This window comes from Mustela nivalis (assembly GCF_964662115.1).
Source record: "Mustela nivalis genome assembly, chromosome: 5".
In the NCBI taxonomy this organism is placed as follows: domain Eukaryota; kingdom Metazoa; phylum Chordata; class Mammalia; order Carnivora; family Mustelidae; genus Mustela; species Mustela nivalis.
The window spans coordinates 34,924,438-34,943,311 of NC_139024.1; the positions used below are offsets into that span (position 1 = coordinate 34,924,438).

At 36.9% G+C, this 18,874-nt stretch overlaps 1 long non-coding RNA gene across 1 annotated transcript in view; it reads right to left on the bottom strand.

The window, feature by feature from the left end:
• Positions 1-16,834, bottom strand: part of LOC309864283 — a 30,569-nt gene extending 13,735 nt beyond the window's left edge. Inside the window, exon 1 of the long non-coding RNA XR_014311428.1 lies at positions 16,743-16,834. This is a non-coding gene — a long non-coding RNA (uncharacterized lncRNA). The remainder of the gene's footprint in view (positions 1-16,742) is intronic.
• Positions 16,835-18,874: the final 2,040 nt, after the last annotated feature.

An 18,874-nucleotide genomic window follows, 5' to 3' on the forward strand; every position in this document is an offset into this window, starting at 1 on the left:
GTCCTACCTCCCAGAGTTGTCACTTTTTTGTTCCTAGAATTACTGCTGTTTTTTTCTTTGATATCCTGTTGCATTTGTAGGTGTTCAGGATAGTTTGATAACTCCCTAGCTGAATTCCTGGGACCAGACAAAATGTAGGTCTCCTACTCCTCTGCCATCTTGCTCCTTTCTCTCTCTCTCTCTCTCTTTTAAAGAGTTTACTTTATTTTATTTTTAAGATTTTATTTATTTATTTGACAGAGAGAAATCACAAGTAGAGAGAGAGACAGGCAGAGAGAGAGAGGAGGAAGCAGGCTCCCCGCCAAGCAGGACTCGATCTCAGGACCCTGAGATCATTATCTGAGCTGAAGGCAGAGGCTTAACCCACTGAGTCACCCCAATAACCCCCAAAGGATTTTATTTTTAAGTAATCTCTATACCTAATGTGGGACTCGAGCTCACAACTCCAAGATCAAGAGTCACTTTCTCTTCCAACTGGGCTACACAAAGACCTTAAAAAAAAATCTTTTTTTTTTTTATTAATTTTTTTTAAAGATTTTTTTTATTTATTTGACAGAGATCACAAGTAGGCAGAGAGGCAGGCAGAGAGAGAGAGGAGGAAGCAAGCTCCCTGCTGAGCAGAGAGCCCGATGTGGGGCTCGATCCCAGGACTCTGGGATCATGACCTGAGTCAAAGGCAGAGGCTTTAACTCACTGAGCCACCCAGGTGCCCCTAAAAAAAAAATCTTTAAAGATTTTTAAGTAATACCAATGAGTAGTTTCAAAAAATGTAAAAACTCTTTATTCAGTGATTGATCATTCCTTTCTCATTTCACCTGACCATCGCCTGTCACATAAGTTAGAACATGCACACCTCCTCTTAGAAACATAGCAAAGGGGGTGCCTGGGTGGCTCAGTGGGTTAAGCCGCTGCCTTCGGCTCAGGTCATGATCTCAGGGTCCTGGGATCGAGTCCCACATCGGGCTCTCTGCTCAGCAGGGAGCCTGCTTCCTCCTCTCTCTCTGCCTGCCTCTCTGCCTACTTGTGATCTCTCTCTGTCAAATAAATAAAATCTTTAAAAAAAAAAAAAAAGAAAGAAACATAGCAAAGGTTACAGCTTTTTCTCCCAGCGCAAGTGGAGCATGGGAGATAATGAAAGAGAAGTGAGGAAATTTAGAAGTGTTGTAAGGATCAATGAGAAACATGAAATTACTTTGTAAATGATATATTATAATGTGTATATAAATATTGCCTTTATTTCCCCCCATAATGATGATTATTGTTGATGCTGATGATGCTACTACCACTACTACCACAGTTAATATTTGGATTTTCTAAAGCCTGAAGGAATTTCAAAGATCCTATTTGTCCATGAGGGAGGCATAGTACCATCAATTGATAATAGGCCTTGTCACAGATATCCATATCTGAATTCTGGCTCAGTATTCAATACCTATGTGATTTGAGGCAAATTATCTTAATTATCTGCCTCTTAGGTTCATTATATGTAAAGTGGTAATAAAAATCATATGAGCTTCAATTAAAAAAAAAAAAAATACCTGGGTGGTTTAGTCAGCTACACATCTGCCTTTGGCTCAAGTCATGACCCCAGGATCCTGGGATCCAGCCCCATGTCAGGCTCTGCTCAGTGGGGAATCTACTACTCCCTCTCCCTCTGCATCCCCCCTTGTGTATGCTCTCTCCCTCTCTTCCAATGTAAAGAACTAGATAAATATGTACAAATAACTTATTTAAAACAATTGTTTCCAGGTATTAGACCATACCCAGAACTGACTGTTCTTAAAAAAGGGAGAAAACATGCTGAGCCTTACAATCATTTCAGCTTTCTGCCTGGATGAATGTTCCAGATTATGGAGCAGGGAGAGAGAGACTCTATGTAAGGGTAACATTTTTGCTCAGTTAGTAGTTACCAAGCAGAGATCAGGGAAGCTAAGACAGCTGGAATTTTTAGGGCAGTATTGTAGTCAAGGGAGCAACACAAAAAACATGCACTAAAATGGAACAGGGGTTCCATTGATCTTCAAGTGTTGAGCTATCCCATGTGATCAGACTCTAAGAGGCCATCAAAAAACAATTACTGGAATAGGCCAACTTCTGGGAGCTATTCACTGGAAAAATTACCAAATAGAATTTTTAAAGGGACTGAATTTATTTGCTTTCTGACCAGCCAGAGCAGAGATAGCTTACTGAACATTCAGTAGAGAATATATTCTATAGTAAAAAACCCTTTACACAGTTTAGCCTATATTACTTCTCTTCATGGAGCTCCTTCTTGCTCCTGCTTCATTTTCTAATGTTAGATGTGGGGGTGGGGACAAACTTTACAAAAAGGGAAGTGGAGATATAATTATCTTCTTACAAGAGGAAAGAGAATAAGAGGAAAAAGATAGAAAGAAACATAGGATACATATACACATGAGTCCAAAGGAAAAGGGATATGTTTTATAAAAGTAAGAGTTCTGAACCACTTTAATCCTCCTAACAAATGCTCTTACCACCATGGCCTCATAATGTTCTTCACCATGACTCCGATCAGTGCCTCTTTTTCTTTGGGGGTGGGGGTAGAATACAAAGGGCTTGAATTCAGCTAGTGAGACTGAAGTTTTCCATTATTAGTAATCATGACCTGAACTCCAGTGATGGCAACATGGGGGAAGAAGAAAGAAAGAAAGAAAGAAAGAAAAAGAAAGAAAGAAAGAAAGAAAGAAAGAAAGAAAGAAAGAAAGAAAGAAAGAAGGAAGGAAGGAAGGAAGGAAGGAAGGAAGGAAGGAAGGAAGGAAGGAAGGAAGGAAGAAAGAAAGAAAGAAAGAAAGAAAGAAAGAAAGAAAGAAAGAAAGAGAAAAAAGAAAGAAATTGAGAAATGTTGTAGAGGGATAACATAAAGGCTGGAGATTCAAGGATTAAAAGGACGGAAAATGGTGGCACCATTAATAGTATATGGAACATGTATATAATAGACAAGGATACAAAAAGTATGCAATATATCTTGAACATGTGGAAATGGTTCTGATTTTGCTTTTATTGAACTGGAAGTGCTGGTGTAGCAATGAGGTGAAGTTGTGCAGCTCATAACAGAATAAAGAGACATATTTTATGTGAGCTTTTGAAATTGAATATGTAGAATTTAAAGTGATTTGCTTTGATCTGACCAGAGACATTTGCAAGGTAATTAATGGAGAAGTTGACATTAATGAATATAAAAGAAAGTTTAGGAGAAAATTTGAAGTAAATTGGAAATTTGGATGAGGGAAATGGAAGACAAGCTCGTCAGTATAAATGAAGGGTGAGAAGTGAGATTTCTAGTGTTCGGTGGGTAAATTATCATATTTGCTAGGGCAGTGTGATATTGTGATCATAATAGGAACTATATATATGTTTTTTGACACCTTCCAGCAGAGCTCCTAAATCCCTTAGGATTTCCCTAAGTGATGGGAGTAAGGTGGCTTTGGAACACACCTGAGGCAGAGGCCTGGTTGACAGGAGAATGAACCTGTGACTGGAGGATTAGAAATTTTTTTGGGGGGGGATTGGAACTTTCCCTTCCACTCCCCAAAAAACATCCTGGGAAGGGAGAGGGGCTGGAGATAGAGTTCAGTTACCAATGGCCAGTGGTTTAATCAAGGATGCCTATGTAACAAAGCCTCCATAAAAACCCAAAACGGTGGGTTTGGAGACCTTTTAGGTTGGTGAACATGAGGAGATTCGGGGACAGTGGCAAAGCATGTAGCTCCGCATGCTTTCCCCATGCTTTGCTCTATGCATCTCTCTCATCTGTCCCTGAATTATATTGCTTTGTAATGATCTGTTATCTAGTAAGTAAAGTGTTTCTCTACCTTCTGTGAGCTGCCCTACCATATGAATCAAACCCAAGGAGGAGGTCATGGAACTTTCCAATCTGTAGCCAATGGTTCAGAAACTCAGATGACAGCATGGGCTTACAACTGGAATCTGAATTGAGCATAGGGTAGAAGGGCACTCTTGTAAGACTGAGTCCTTAACTTGTGGAATATGATGTTATCTCTAGGAAGGTAGTGTCAGAATTGAGTTGAGTATGACACCCAGCTATTATCAGAAAATTGCTGGAGGTATGCGGAATACATGTTCACAAACACATACACACACACACACACACACACACACACACACACACACACACACAATAATTAGGTGTAGTACCCTTAGCCTGCTATAAAAAAAAAATACCATAGGCTGGGTGGTTTAAACAACAGAAACCTGTTTTCTTAACAGCAAGTTTGGCTTCTTCTGAGGCCTCTCTCCTTGGTTTACAGGTGACTGCCTTTTCACTGTGTCATTCAGGGTCTTTTCTCTGTGAAGGAAGATCCCTGATGTGTCTCTATGTCCTAATATTCTCTTCTTATAAGAATACCAGTCAGATTGGATTAGGGCCTACTCTAACCACCTCATTTTTTCTTAATTACTTCTTTAAAGGCCCTATCTTCAAATATAGACACATTCTGAGGTACTGGGGCCTAAGACTCTCTCTCTCTCTCTCTCTCTCTCTCTCTACATATATATATATATGTAGAGAGAGAGAGAACACAGTCAGCCCATAATAGGGAGAAAGAAAAGCATTTCAAGAAAGGCATTCTGAAGAATATCTACAATTAATTATAGTGTGATGAAGGATAAAGGGATTACAAAAGGTAAGCTATGGAATTCACAAACAGAATAGAGTAACAAGGATAGAGGACAGAATGTAAATTGTTTAGGACTGAGTGGTTGAATGAGCAGCAAAGACATAGATGTTGCAGCTTGATATTGGAGGAACAATTTTTTTTTTTTTTTCGAGTGCGAAGACTTGAGCATTTTCAGTTGAATGGGAGAAGTTGATGATACACAACAAAATAGATATTATTGATAGAAAAAATTGTGAAGGACTTTGAAAGGAAACAGATTAGAAAGAAAAGGGGTTAAAGGAATTTAATTTGCAATATATTTGTTTAAGTCATGGGAGAGACAAGTTGAATATACCAGTTGGTCTCAACTTCCATTAAAGTAGGTTGCTAGTCCATCTTGAAAAAGATGAAAAGTGTTTGTCTTTCTCTGATTAGCTTATTTTACTTAGCAAATTGTATGAGATGTCTAAACTGGTCAAACACAAAGAAGCAGAGAGTATAATGATAGTTGTCAAAGATTGGGGGAATGGGAGATGGGAGGTTGCTCTTCACTGGGCATAAATTTGCCATTATATGAGATGATTATATTCTAGAGATCTGCTATATAACACATTAGCTATTGTTGTAATATTGTACCTAATGTACACTTAAAAATTTAAAGGGTAGATTTCATGTTAAGTGTTCTTACTATAATAATATATATTTTTTAAAAAGTGGCACAGCTCTAGCTTACTGGTAATGCAAACAAATGGAGTGATGGAGAGAACAGAAGTTAATGTAATGCTGATGTTGAGAAGATTTAGTAAGAATGAATGGGAGGTTGAAGATAGGAATTGTATTTAAAGATAGGAAATTGTGTTTGGTAGAATGCTGGAGAAATCATAGGAATAGAATGTTCTTCAGAAGAAACAATGATAACACTGTGGGTTTCAAGGATTTGGCAAATAAAGAAAAGTAGTTTAATTTTACTAAAAAATAGGTGAGAGATGAACTAATATCAGGCAGCTGACATTAACAGAAGTAATCACTTTTTTTTTTTTTTTTTTTTTTTTTCTGTCTCTCTTAGTGGCCCTGCTCACATAATAAACCACATTAGGAGCTAAGGGGTTATTTTCATTCTGTAACAGTGCCTCATCTTTGAATTATCTGAGTGGTTTTCATTATAAACTTTTGTTGAAAATTTTAATAGGCTGAATGTACACAGCCTTAGGAAAGCTAATTTGTTTCTAAGGAATTCTTTAATAGCTATTACAAAAACCAAAAAAAAAAAAAAAAAAACCCACACAAAAAAATAGGCCTTAAAAAGGGATTAAAGTTGATTTATCTATGTCTCAGAAAGTGCAAGCTAACTGAAAACACAACATGCCACAATGCATGGAAATTGTTGTCATAAAAATAAATTATCTCAGTGGATATGCATTCCGGAAGTGGTAAATAATGCTATACACTCATAAGAACACATTTAAACTGGAAAAAATTACAGACATCTCCCATTAAGAAAGATAGTCTCTTATGTTCATGTAATATAGACACAGTAAATGTTATAAAATCACAACACAGTCAGCAAGTCTGAAAACTCATGAGGTCATATCTACATAATGATAGTACTAGGATTCTGGTTCAAAAATTAAATCATGCCCATGTTGCCTGTTCTCATTTCAGTACAAAATAATGTAACTAAGATACATATAGATGAGAAGATTTTTTTAATCTATGGTTTCCTAGAGTCAGAAAAATTTGGTACATAATCACACTCACAAGGAGATAAATTTGGCAGGGTAACATATTCACTTCCATTGCAGTTCAAAGGAAAAAAAGAGTTGCACAGACTTGTTATTTTTTCTACCTGATTTGTTCTTCCTCAGAAACCTCCACCCCCTTTGGACAGCTAAAAGAAAGAAAACCAAATTTACCTAGTCTAATAATCTCAGTTTGAGTCAATAATGCCAAATAACTCTTTAACTCCATTTCTTTAGATAAAAAGGTTTTCTTTCAGATGACTGAATATCTTTTTCCTATTGAGAGAAGGCACCAATTTATGCACTCTCATGTCAACAGAAGAGATTCAGGTTGTAATCCACATGTTATATGTAGAAGGGTTGACAATACTGACTCCCTCTTGTTCATGTCCCAGGGATGACCTCCCTTGGGGCTAAATGTTCTAGGCCCCTTGGAGGTTAATGTATGCTTGACCATAATTCAGGAAGGCTTGATCTGATCATCCCTAAACTTTAGATAACTAATAGAGAGAACATAGTTTCATCCCTTCTGGCACACAGATGGTTCTACTTTAGATAACTACCCTTCGACTTCACCATAATGCCCCTTGCTCTATAAAATCTGGGTATTTAGGTCTAGACTTTGTGAAGAATAGCTGTGTATGCCCTGATTGTTATCTACCCAACCACCCATCAGTAAGTTATCCTGAACAAAACTCTATGTAAACAGTATGGAGTGGCTTGATTCATTTTTTGGTCTCAAAGTGACTTCACAGTCTGGAGGATATTTTGCTGTTCCTTCTCCATCTTCTAACAGTGTCCCATGCATCCTCTATGATCTTGGCTGTGGAGGGCCTTAGACTAGTCAACCCTCTGATCCAGTGAAGTACAACTAATCATATGTCACTCTGTATGTGTTGTGAAGGCACCCACTTCTGGTTACAGATACTTGTCCTATGCCTCTAATTTCCAATATGTACCAGCTCTGTCATGAAACTGCAAGATTGGCAGGGCATCTCCTGCCAATCTTTGCACAACTGCTTTTCCTCTCAAGGTGTGTCTGATGGCCCAGAGTCTTAGTACAACAAATAAAGGCCTAGAAGACCATGTGCATGCACAGCTTCAAGTCTGTTAACATGCCTCTGGCCATCACCATTGACCCAGTACTTCTATACCACATCAACACAGTGGATCCAGAGCATTTTATCAGGGATTTGTAGCTGCCATCACAATTCCTATGGAATTATGCCATTTGCTACAGTGTTTCCAAAATCTAATTTATAAGAATGGATTTTTTAAAGCCCTCACCTTAAAGTTTTGGTACTGAGTGATAAAGAAGAAAGGAGTTTTGACCTTGAAACTAACTAATTTGCCTTAAAAGAGTAAGACTTATGACCTAATCATCATAAGCAGATATCTTCTGTGCAATATGAAAGAAAATCTATGAATGGAGTCTATTAAAGTTAGTGCTTATATACTAAAAAAAAATTAGAAAATTATGTCTCTATAGAAAAACTTATAACTAGATAATTGCTTTTCATCACAATACTATTATGAATAATATAAACTGAGTACAGCTTTAACTCTTTAATTCTTTGCATTCCTGCTGCGCCAACTATTATTCTTCACATATAAACTGAAAGGGATTGCTTGCTTCTGACAGACTAGTAAAACAGTCACAAACCCATTACAGGAAAAAAAAAAAAAAACACAACCCAATAATGGTACCTTAATATATTTCAAAATATCAGATCCACCACACTTAAAAGGGAAACTGCAGACTTAAGGTGAAATTTATTTTAATTTGGAGTCTATTATCTACCAGTATCCTCCAGACATTCCACTAACTTCTTTTGAATTGAGAGGACCAACCAAGTAGGGCTCATATTTTATCATTTCCCTATTATCTATGTATTCCTGGGGGCAAATCAGAAACTGACTCCCTTATGTAATATGAGTTATCCTTGAGAATCTGTAACTCTGGGATGATCCATTAAATGATGAAAAAACAAAATTTAATACTCTATTTTTTGATATGTGGTAGGATTCTATTAATGTCTATTAATTATCTACCATGCTTTGTTACTGTTATCACAGAAACCTAGACTTTATTCAGCTCTTGTATGGCTTCATTTTCTTTCTTTGTCGATCACCTTCATCCTAAATTTGGGCTTTATAATCTGTACCAGTCACATTTTTTTTTTTTTTTTGTCTGCATGACATTACTTCTATATTACGTTTTAATAGCTGAGTAACAAATTACCAATTTAGTTCTTAACAAAATACCAACTTAGCTCTTAAAACAAGATCCATTTATTATTGTACTGCTCTGTGTATTAAGAACTGGGGAGCCCTTATTAGTGCTTCTGGCTTAAAATTTCTCATTAGGTTGCCATCAAGATTTTAGCTAGGCTGCATTCATCTGGAGGATTTGCTGGAGCTAAAGGACTTACTTGGAATCTCACTCACATGACTGTTAGCAAGATGTCTTAGTTCATTGCTGCCTGTTAGCCAGAGGCCTTCATTCCTCACCATAGGGACCACAGGAAAGCTCTAATGTTCTCATGACAGGAAGAAAGCTACATAACTTTTATGATCTAATCTTGGAACTGTGACTGGCTGTGACTTTCATGTTCACCATATTCTATTTTTCAGAGTCAAGTGATTAAATCCAGCCCACATTTAAGGACAGGGCAATTAAGCTTTACCTCTCGAAAGGAGAAGTATGAGATGATTTGTGGATATATTTTGAAACCAAAGCACCTTCCTACAGAGAACTACTTTTCTGCCATAAGAATGCATCTGAATTTCCAGTGCTCTCCTGGACCCAGGAGTTAGCATATAACCAGATCAGGCTAATGACTTCCATCACTGGACAATGATAGTTATGTTCCAGAGTTTAGTACTAACGGTCATTCACTCTTCAATCCAAGAGATGTATCTACAGTTACCTCTCATAATCCCTTTATCAACATACTTTCTGCTCTCCCAAATTTATGTATTTGTCTAACAGATTCCTGTCGAAAATATGTTTCTAAATAATTTCCTCATCTTATTATATCTTCTTAATCTTTGTGTATAAAATCCTAATATATCTCTGAATTCTAGCTCAAATGCTACCTCATGTTAAGGGTTTTCTGTATTAAAAAAAAAAAAATCATACCCCCCCTTCTCATCCTCTTACATTCTTTCAGTCTACCTTTTACTTTAGCCATTGGATAGCAAGAGCCTCATACAGATATGACCTGACAGTACCTTCATTAGCTGTACGAGTGATCTTTTACTTTCTTTTTTTTTTTTTTTAAGATTTATTTATTTATTTATTTGACAGAGAGAAATCACAAGTAGTCGGATAGGCAGGCAGAGAGAGAGAGAGAGGGAAGCAGGCTCCCTGCTGAGCAGAGAGCCCGATGCGGGACTCGATCCCAGGACCCTGAGATCATGACCTGAGCCGAAGGCAGCGGCTTAACCCACTGAGCCACCCAGGCGCCCCGATCTTTTACTTTCTGTCCCAAGCTTCTCGGACAAAGGACACCTGTGGGAAACAATCTGGACACTTATGTGCAACCTGGGAGTAGGAGAGCATTAGTGTCCCAATAGGCCACTACTGATAGAATAGAGAGAGAGTCATTGTTATTAAGTTCTGACCTCTTTTGTCCTTTAGACAGGCAGTTCTGGGACATATCCTTCATGGCTCCACAGAAAGTCAAGAGAGAATCCAGCCAAGTAGCTATCAGTAGTGACCAATTCAAGAATGTACTCTGGTGTTGGCTTTCCCTTCTTCCCTATTCCCCTCAGCCTGAACTGCCACTCCTCTTTCCTGTAACTATTTCTGAAAATAAACTACCTGCCTACTAGCAGGATTCTCTGTTTTTATGTCTGTACCTTGAGGAAGACGATCTACTTGGGGGTAATGAAAAGCAATCACTTCCTTCTCTATCAGAGTGGGTCTTCTCTGTTGTCCTTATTATGTCTCCCTGTACTTGGCTGTAACATTTTTTAAAGTGAAAACTGTGCTATTTATCTTCACAACCATGATATCGATCCCACTGATTTTCATATCATAGATTTTCAATTATTTCTTTGATGAAAAAGTAACGTTTAAATTCCTTAAAAGTAGAAGACATAGTGAATACATATCTATGTTGTTCACAAAGCCAGATAAGAAACTTCTTTGTAAAATGTGTGCTCTAACATTTAGTCAATGAGACAAATCAATTTCAACTTAAAACAGATGCAGACTCTGGTAATTTGAATTTGGGGAAGGATCTCTTCTAGCAAATTATAGCTATAGATTTATGGGGAACTTTTGGGGATTTTAAGGACTTCATAAAGCCCAAGCATCTTGGGAGGATCATCTGAGGCTGTATTATATGACACCAGGAAAAAAGAATTAAAGAATAGCCAAATTAATATAAGAATGAAAAACATCATTTTAACATAGAAACCAGCCCTATCATTTTCCTTTGTCTTTATTTCATAATGTTCCGTAGTAATGAAGGACACTTCTAGCAAAAAAGTCCTTCTTATCTTTTGGTTGATCTGTTTCCTAAATCTTCACAAAGCACACTCTATTCCATTACTCCATGAATCCTTCCAGCATTTGTTCTTATATAACTGTGTGTAACCTCCTACTCCAATAATAAAAAACCTGGCTCCCACTGTATACAAGCCATGAATTTCATTGGTCAATTGCAAAATACATGCACAACATTATCAGAATTGTTAATCAGTTATGCTGTGTGAATCAACTAGGGTATAGTACTTACATGCAGTTTCTTTTGCCTTTAGTCTCACAGACTCCACACATTTCTAAAATTACTTCAGTTAGCCCTTTTCACTCCATCCTCTTTCATGAAATTTCATACATTTATTCTCCATTCCATTGTATGGTATCTTTTAAATATTTCAAATAACTTAAAAATTTACATACACAAAATTTCATTCTTTTTGCTGTACAGTTCTATAGGTTATTACAAATACACAGTTTTGTATACCCATCATTACAGTATCATAGTGAACAGTTTTGCCTCTCCCCCAAATTCCCATCCCTTGTAATTCTTTTTCCCCCATAACCAATGAACCCCTAGAAGCCACTGATCTGCTTATTGTCTTTGCAATAGTGTTATATGATTGAAAGTATACATATGTAGACTTTGAGACTCACTTTCCTTCAGTAATATGCATTTTAGGTCCATCCATGTGTTTGTGTGGCTTGATACTTTGTTCCTTTTTATTGCTGAGTAGTATTCCTTTGTATGGTCATAAAACAACTTGTTTATCAATTTACCTGTTGAAGGACATCTTGGTTGCTTCCAGTCTTTGGTGATTATAAATGAAGCTGTTAGAAAAATTGTGTGTGTGTGTGTGTGTGTGTATATATTTTTTAATTATTTGGGAAAATATTTAAGAGTTTGATTGCTGAATCACAAGATTATGTTGGGCTTTGAAAGAAACTGACAAAGTGTCTTCCAAAGCCGCTGTATCGTTTTTGATTCCCTCCAGTAATGAATGAGAGTTTCTGTTGCTATATATTCTCACCAGCATTTGAGAATGTTAGTTGTTTGGATTTTAGCTATTCTTTTACATGTATAGGGGTATGTCATTATAGTTTTAGTTTGTATTGTCCTAATGACATAAAATGTTTTTCCTAAATGTTTAGCATCCTTTCAGGTGCTCATTTGCTATCCCTATATATTCTTTGATGAGGTATTTTTTTCCACTCTTGTGCTCATTATTTGTTGATTTAACTTAGTTTTATGTTTAAAGAGTTCTTTGTATATTTTTGATATGTTCTTTATCATATGTGTTTTGCAAATATTTTCTCCTAGTCTTTGGCTTGTCTTTAATTCTCTTAGTAGTATCTTTTGTAAGCTTTTCATTTTATTAAAGACCGGCTTACATGTTTTGTCTTTTATGGATTATGCTTTTAGTGTTGCATCAAAAACTAATCACCAGATTTAAGGCCACCTAGAATTTCTCACATATTTTCTTCTAACAGTTTTATAATTTTTCATTTTATATTTGGGATATACATTTTTATGTAATATACACATCAATTAAAGTATCTTCTTGGTTTTGTTATTGTTGTTGTTACTTTTGTTAAGATGAATCTTCTAAGACATTTTTGTCAAATGCTCAGTCACGAGGGAATGAGCTGGATTAAAGAAAAGTTGTCTTTGGGAGTGGTCTGGCCTCTAATAGATAAGCAAAAACTTTGGCAACATTTTCCTTAGATGTGATAGCTCTGTTGGCTGCCAAGACCAAACTCCACCTTGGTGCTATGGGACCCTAGAGTTCTAGTCTGTTACTCAAGTTTCATGTTTCTGGGTACAGATCTTCTCTGGGTCTTGGGTGCACTTGAGGGCTCCTGAAATCTTTGGTTGAATTTTTGAGAATGTATCTTGAAGAGGAAAGATAGAAGGAAGTGGTGTGTTGTACATGGACTCTTATAGCCTTAATTGTCATGTTTGAGGCTCAGTCCTATAAATTGTTATAGTAATAGTAAGTTGTTATTGTTATAGTAAAGAAAAGACAAAGTAGCTTGACTTGATTATAAAAACTAAAGTTACTTTGTTCTTGTGCAAATCTTACTTCAGCAATTGATACCAGGAGGTCAAATTGACAGACAGCTCTTTGGAAACCATAGCACAGTTATCAGAAATGCAGGCGGGTGGGCATGGCTGACATTTTAAAAACTAGATTTATTATACAGCTAATTCCAAGGTTCAAGTACTCTCCCTTAGGTTGGAATTCAGCTTTTGTTAATTAAAAACCCATTTATCTAAATTGTATTAGGTTTCCCACAAATCTGAAATGTGAACACCTGCAAGTGATATTGACATTCTAAAGCCCAGCTGCATAAGGATGGGTAAGTTATTTTTCACTGTCAGAAATGCCCTTTTTCCAGATCTCTGTATGAAGAAAATAAGTATGTAATAGAGAAAAAAAAAAATGAAGCCCAGCATTATCCTGTGAGAAGACGGATACTTTTTAGAGGCAAGGGAATGCCACTATATTGATAAATCCTTATTCTGAATTATTTTGCAGTGAATATTTAGAAGCAGTAGAACATTATGATAAATGAAAACTCTGATGCCAAACTACATAGACTTGTATCCCAGCTCCAAAAATGACTGAATAGTTGGTCTCACTCAAGTTATTTAATCTCAGTTTCCTAATGAATATAGTATGTTAATTACATACATGATAAGGAGTCTAATGTTACCCATGAGTACAGGGATATATGCTGGTTTAGTTTGGTGCTCCTTTGGTCAGGGATGAGGTTCTTTCTTCAGCTTTGTTTCTATCAGAATGTTTGAATTTCCTACTATCTCTTTAAGAGAGAGCTTACAAGCATCCAACCTGTGGAAGATTGTTTACCATTAATAGATTGGTAGGGATAGGGGAAATTCATGACCTACCAAAGTTCCATCTTAGAGGTCTCTCCAAACCATTCAGTCTCTCCTTTAGGTTATAGATGACACATCATTTTCCCCCCTCTCATTTTGACAGGCTGTTTTATGTAAGAAAAAGCCTATTTCTGCAAAGAAAACTGTTTTCCCCCTTAGATTGGCAGTTTCTTTTAATTTTTCTTTTCCTTTAAAGTAAGATGGACAGAAGGAAAATAGCCCCTGGGTTACAAGTATGAAAGAAGAGGGTAGCAAAGTAAGGGAAATAGCTCTATTAATTAATATTTTAGGATGTAATTCTAATTTACATGTTATGCCCAAAGCTCAGTGCCTGGCACTAGTAACAGACTAGTAAGAGACTTGTTACTATCTAATCATAATCACTACTATTATGATGACTATCTTAGTTTGGGCTGCTCTAACAAAGTAGCACAGATTGAGTAGCTTATAACCAACAGAAAGTTAGTGCCTCACGGTCAGGTAAGGGCCCTCTTTCAGATCACAAAATTCTTGCCATGTCTTCCTCTGGTGGAAGGGCAAGGAGCAAGGGCAAGGAGCTCCCTGAGGACTCTTTTATATAAATGCTATCCATTCATGAGGGCTCTACCTGCATGACCTAAGCAACTCCCAGTGTCCCCACCTCCTAACATAATCATTTTGGGGCTTTAGGTTATTAACATATCAAGTTGGGTGGGTAAGCAACAAGATTCATATCATAGAAATGACACAGGAAGTTTCCCTGATAGGGGTTTTGAAAAAGATTACAAATAAGAATTCCTGACTAGAGGGACAAGAAAGAAAAGAAAAGGAAAGAAAAGAAAAAGAAAAGAGAAGGAAAACTGTCTTGACTACATCAAATAGCAACCAAACCAATAATAGAGGCCAAAGAGAGAGTGACCCTAAGAATAAAAGGAATTATAATTGTCCTGAAAGCTTTCTTTGACTAGCTTGTACTTCACACCAAATAGCACCTTGATCTCAGATCCAGGAAAGAAAGATCAGTCCTGCTTAGGCACCCACATGTATTTTGGCAACTGCCAACAGATTATTCAATAAACAACAAGATAGGTAAAACACATCTCTCTCACATCAGTTTGGACTTGGTGGTTATCTCTCTAAAGTCTCACATGGTGCCCAAACCAGGGCTCACAGCAGGGCACAGGTTGGGTGACTCCTAATATTTTCATTTTCTTTTCAGCACAAATAATTTCCAAGTCACTTGGAGTAAAACAAATTTAATAAATGGACAAAAAACTCTCTCATGCAATTGGCTAATGTTAATTAACCAGAAATAATGCTGTACTTAGAAGATCCCAACTTAAGGGTTTAATCAATTTGGGAAGTCATTTTTTATTTCTTGGGTCTGTTTTACATGTTGTATCCAGAAGCTAGAGTTATTCCTGTTATTAAAATCATCAAGCCTATTCCTTTTCCTGCCATTTCTACAATCCTCTAGGACATTTTCTGAAGCTACTCTGTGGTTACAGTGACTTAATCATAATTTTTTATTTGTTTTCACTAAATATGCAGATTTTTAGCATTGAACCTCAGCTTGACTTTTACATAATAATGGACCATTTGCATATGCTTTGCATGTTAATTTTATGCTGCTAATCTCTTTGCTATAATTAAAGTTAGCACTTCATTATAAAATCCTATTTTCTAAGTTTTATACCATGACAGTAAATATTTCCTGAAGCTAATATTAGCCTACCCACTTATTTGCAGTTCTTTTTATGTATTGAGATGTGTGTGTATGTGTGTGTGTGTGTGTTTTCCCAAGTATGGTGATGATACAAAGTTTAGAAAGTTTTGTATTTTTGTTATCTTCATGTCTGAGCCTGAAGTTAGTTTACTCATTTCACAATGATTGAGCATTTTCACTAATAGTTGTTTTATCTTTGTTACATTAGTTTGCATTACACATATCTAATGCAATATTTCTGGTATCAAAACCTATCATATGAAATCACTTCTACCACCTTATGATTTGTGTGGGTTCTGAATAATCTAACTAGTTGAGTGTCTTCTTGCTATGGAAATAGACTGTATCAGAACTTTGCTAAGGGCTAACACCAGTATTGATTCAGCCAGGCTTACTAAGTTTAGAGACTCAATGAGAACCCCAAAGTACAGATATCATGTACTTTCCAAAACAGGAGCCACATCTATTTTCTATTCCAAATCTATTTTTTACTAACTGAAGAAAATATCCTGAAAAGAATTTGTGACAATATGGATTGGTTGTCAAGAGACCAAAGTTTTATCTGGCAGTTTGACCAAGTACATGTCTCTTATCTTCGCTGGTATTTGGTTCAAACTATGAGGATTTTAATAAGATAATTTCTAGGGTCTACATGCTGTAAAATTCTGAAATTCTTAGAACTGATATTTTAAAAGGCCTATGTTCAAATCCCAAATCCACTCTGATAAACTCTATTGATTGGCCAGTTAATCTCCCTGGGGTTAGGTTTCTCAACTGTGAAACAAGAGAAAGAATCTGATATGCATAGGCTTTTTCAAGAATAACATTGGACATTGTAGATTACTAGTGCAGTAAAATAAAATCTAAAACCACAAATATGGCATGTTGAATGTATATATTATGTTTTGCTCTTCATAAAATCCCATTAAATGACACCAAAAGAATGTTTATAAGATTTGGAGATTTGAAGATTTGGAGAGAAAATCTTACAAGAAAATGACAAGAACAATGAGAATGGGAGAAGACATAATAGCAACAAAATTTGGAAGCTGGAAAATTGAGGGAGAAGGAGCAACTGACTTGGTATACCCAAGAAAACTGAACCTTACGCCAATTATAGGGAAAGCAGAACAGCAACTATATTTACACTGTGACCATTCAAAAGACTCCAGAATTCTCTTTATTAGTTACTTCTGAAAATGGGGCAGAAACTAGGACTTTACAAGGCTGATTGAAAATCTCTTTAAGACATCTGTAAATCTTCACATACCATTTTCGGGTTTCCAACTAAGGAATGGCTCTTCCTCTATCTAGAGAGTGATTGAAGTTCTTCTCATGTGTTGAATCAAACTAAGAGTTTCTGAACTGGGGAAGAGCAGACCAAGTTGAAAATTAGAGTCCATACAGAATAGAGGGAGAAAATTAAAGTGCATATATTGATTAAGTCCTCAGACTTCCTCCATCACTTGACCCCTAGAATGCTAGCAGCCAGGTCAGGGGATAGAAAGAATCTTCTCCAAGTACTCTGGATCAATCAAGAAGAAAGACTTAATGATATTGACACAAATTGTCTCAGTAAATAAATAGTCCAGATGAACATCCCTCATTAAAACTACGTTCAATACAATCTTACTTAGATGTCCCTATCAGTGTGTTATTGTCTATTCTAAAATATAAATGGACAGCCAAAGGTATTCCAACACTTTTAAGAATGCATTTAATACGAAAGACAAGGCCAAAAATGAACACAAAACATAATAAAAGGATAACGTAGATGGGACTTTTATTTTTTTAGTTTTTTTTATTTTTAAAGCAAGGTGACAATGAATTACCAAAAAGATTTGGAAAGATGAGAGGGAAGTAGAGGGGTGGAGAGATGAAAAGCAGTTGGAGGAGAAGGAAGAGCCACTCTGTGGATAACTCACGTACTAAACAGAAATTTCAACCAACTGATACCTGGAAAGAAAACTTTGTAAGCTATCGACCAATTCATTTCTTTCTTTAATGTGAAGAAATCAAGAGGTAAGTTTCAGGTGTATGGGGTATTCAAAGATAAGATCTTAAAATAAGAACTTACAATGAACTTTTATTTAAAAGTCTCTTTTAGTTGTGGTTATTTGGATTCATTGTCCCAATTTTCTGCTCAACTTCTCTAGCTGAATTCTGACTGCAAGGACACAAATATGCTGAATTCTTTATTCTTGCCTGTTTTGGAACTGATTCAGAGGAAAACCCTGAACTACCCTTTCATATCCCTAGAAGTCCTCTGGGGGACCTACAGTGTCAATCCTAGGTGTTAGAGCCAAATATCCACTGGGGGAACCACTGATTTACTCCTGTCATTCTGAGAATATTGTCATAAAGGGATGTGTTGGAAGAATGAAGTGGCAAGGACTGTGGGAGATCTATCTGAAACAATAGCACAGTGACCAGATGGAGAGGAGGGACTCAATGATCTGGGACCCAGTGGAGAGCATATGGCTGTGCTCATAACAGGATATCCATATGTACATGGATCCATATGTTTGATCTTCCTCCCTGTGGCATTACCCAGGGAAAACCAGGATTCCGGACTGAGCTCATCACTTTCTATGCTTACTGCCACATAAGTGATGAAGTTTTAGAATGTAAGTGAGATTCAGTGGTATAGAGTCTGGAGCTGACAACCAAGAAAGAATTCTTGAGACATCTTTGGTGGAAAATAGTGGTTTATTAAAGCATGGGGCTAGGACCCATGGGCCGAAAGTGCTGCTGCACTGGGGTTGTGAAGAGTGGCCCATTATATACTTGCAAGTTGCGAGGGGGTCAGGGATAGCTTAAGTCTCTAAGGAATTTTGGAAGCAAGGTTTCCAGGACCTTCAAGAGCTAGTTATTGTTGGGAAAAGGTCACTTATCACCATCTAATAAAATCTTAGTCATGAGACCCTTCAGATGTCTATCAGTGGGCCATATGCTTGGGGATGATTGCCAGCATGTATCTTGGAGGGTTTAGAGGTAAAGGAGGTTTCCAAAGGAATTTTTATATGTTAAAGTAGACTTACAGAATCCTGGTTGGGGGCGGGGGTCAGTTTAGGTTTGCCTTTTGCCCTTAGCAAAGTATTAAGGTGGAGGCAGTTGAGTCCCTAGCGGAATGTCACTCTTCCTGTTTCAAGGACTTGTCAGTGGGCTCTAGGTAGTAAGGAAATTTAAAAACTTTTCTTCTACCTCTGTTTTTCACACCACAGGGGCCTGCCTGGTATGTGTAATTCACAGGCTGAATTGCCCACTTTTCTCTTTGTCAGTGTCCATTTTGCATGTTTTAACCTAATGGTTGGCCAGGTGCAAGAGCTCCCAGATAAGGGAGGAGGCTATGCTATGTGAAATAGCCCCTCTGCTTTGTGAAACTGATTTGAGAGCAGTGAG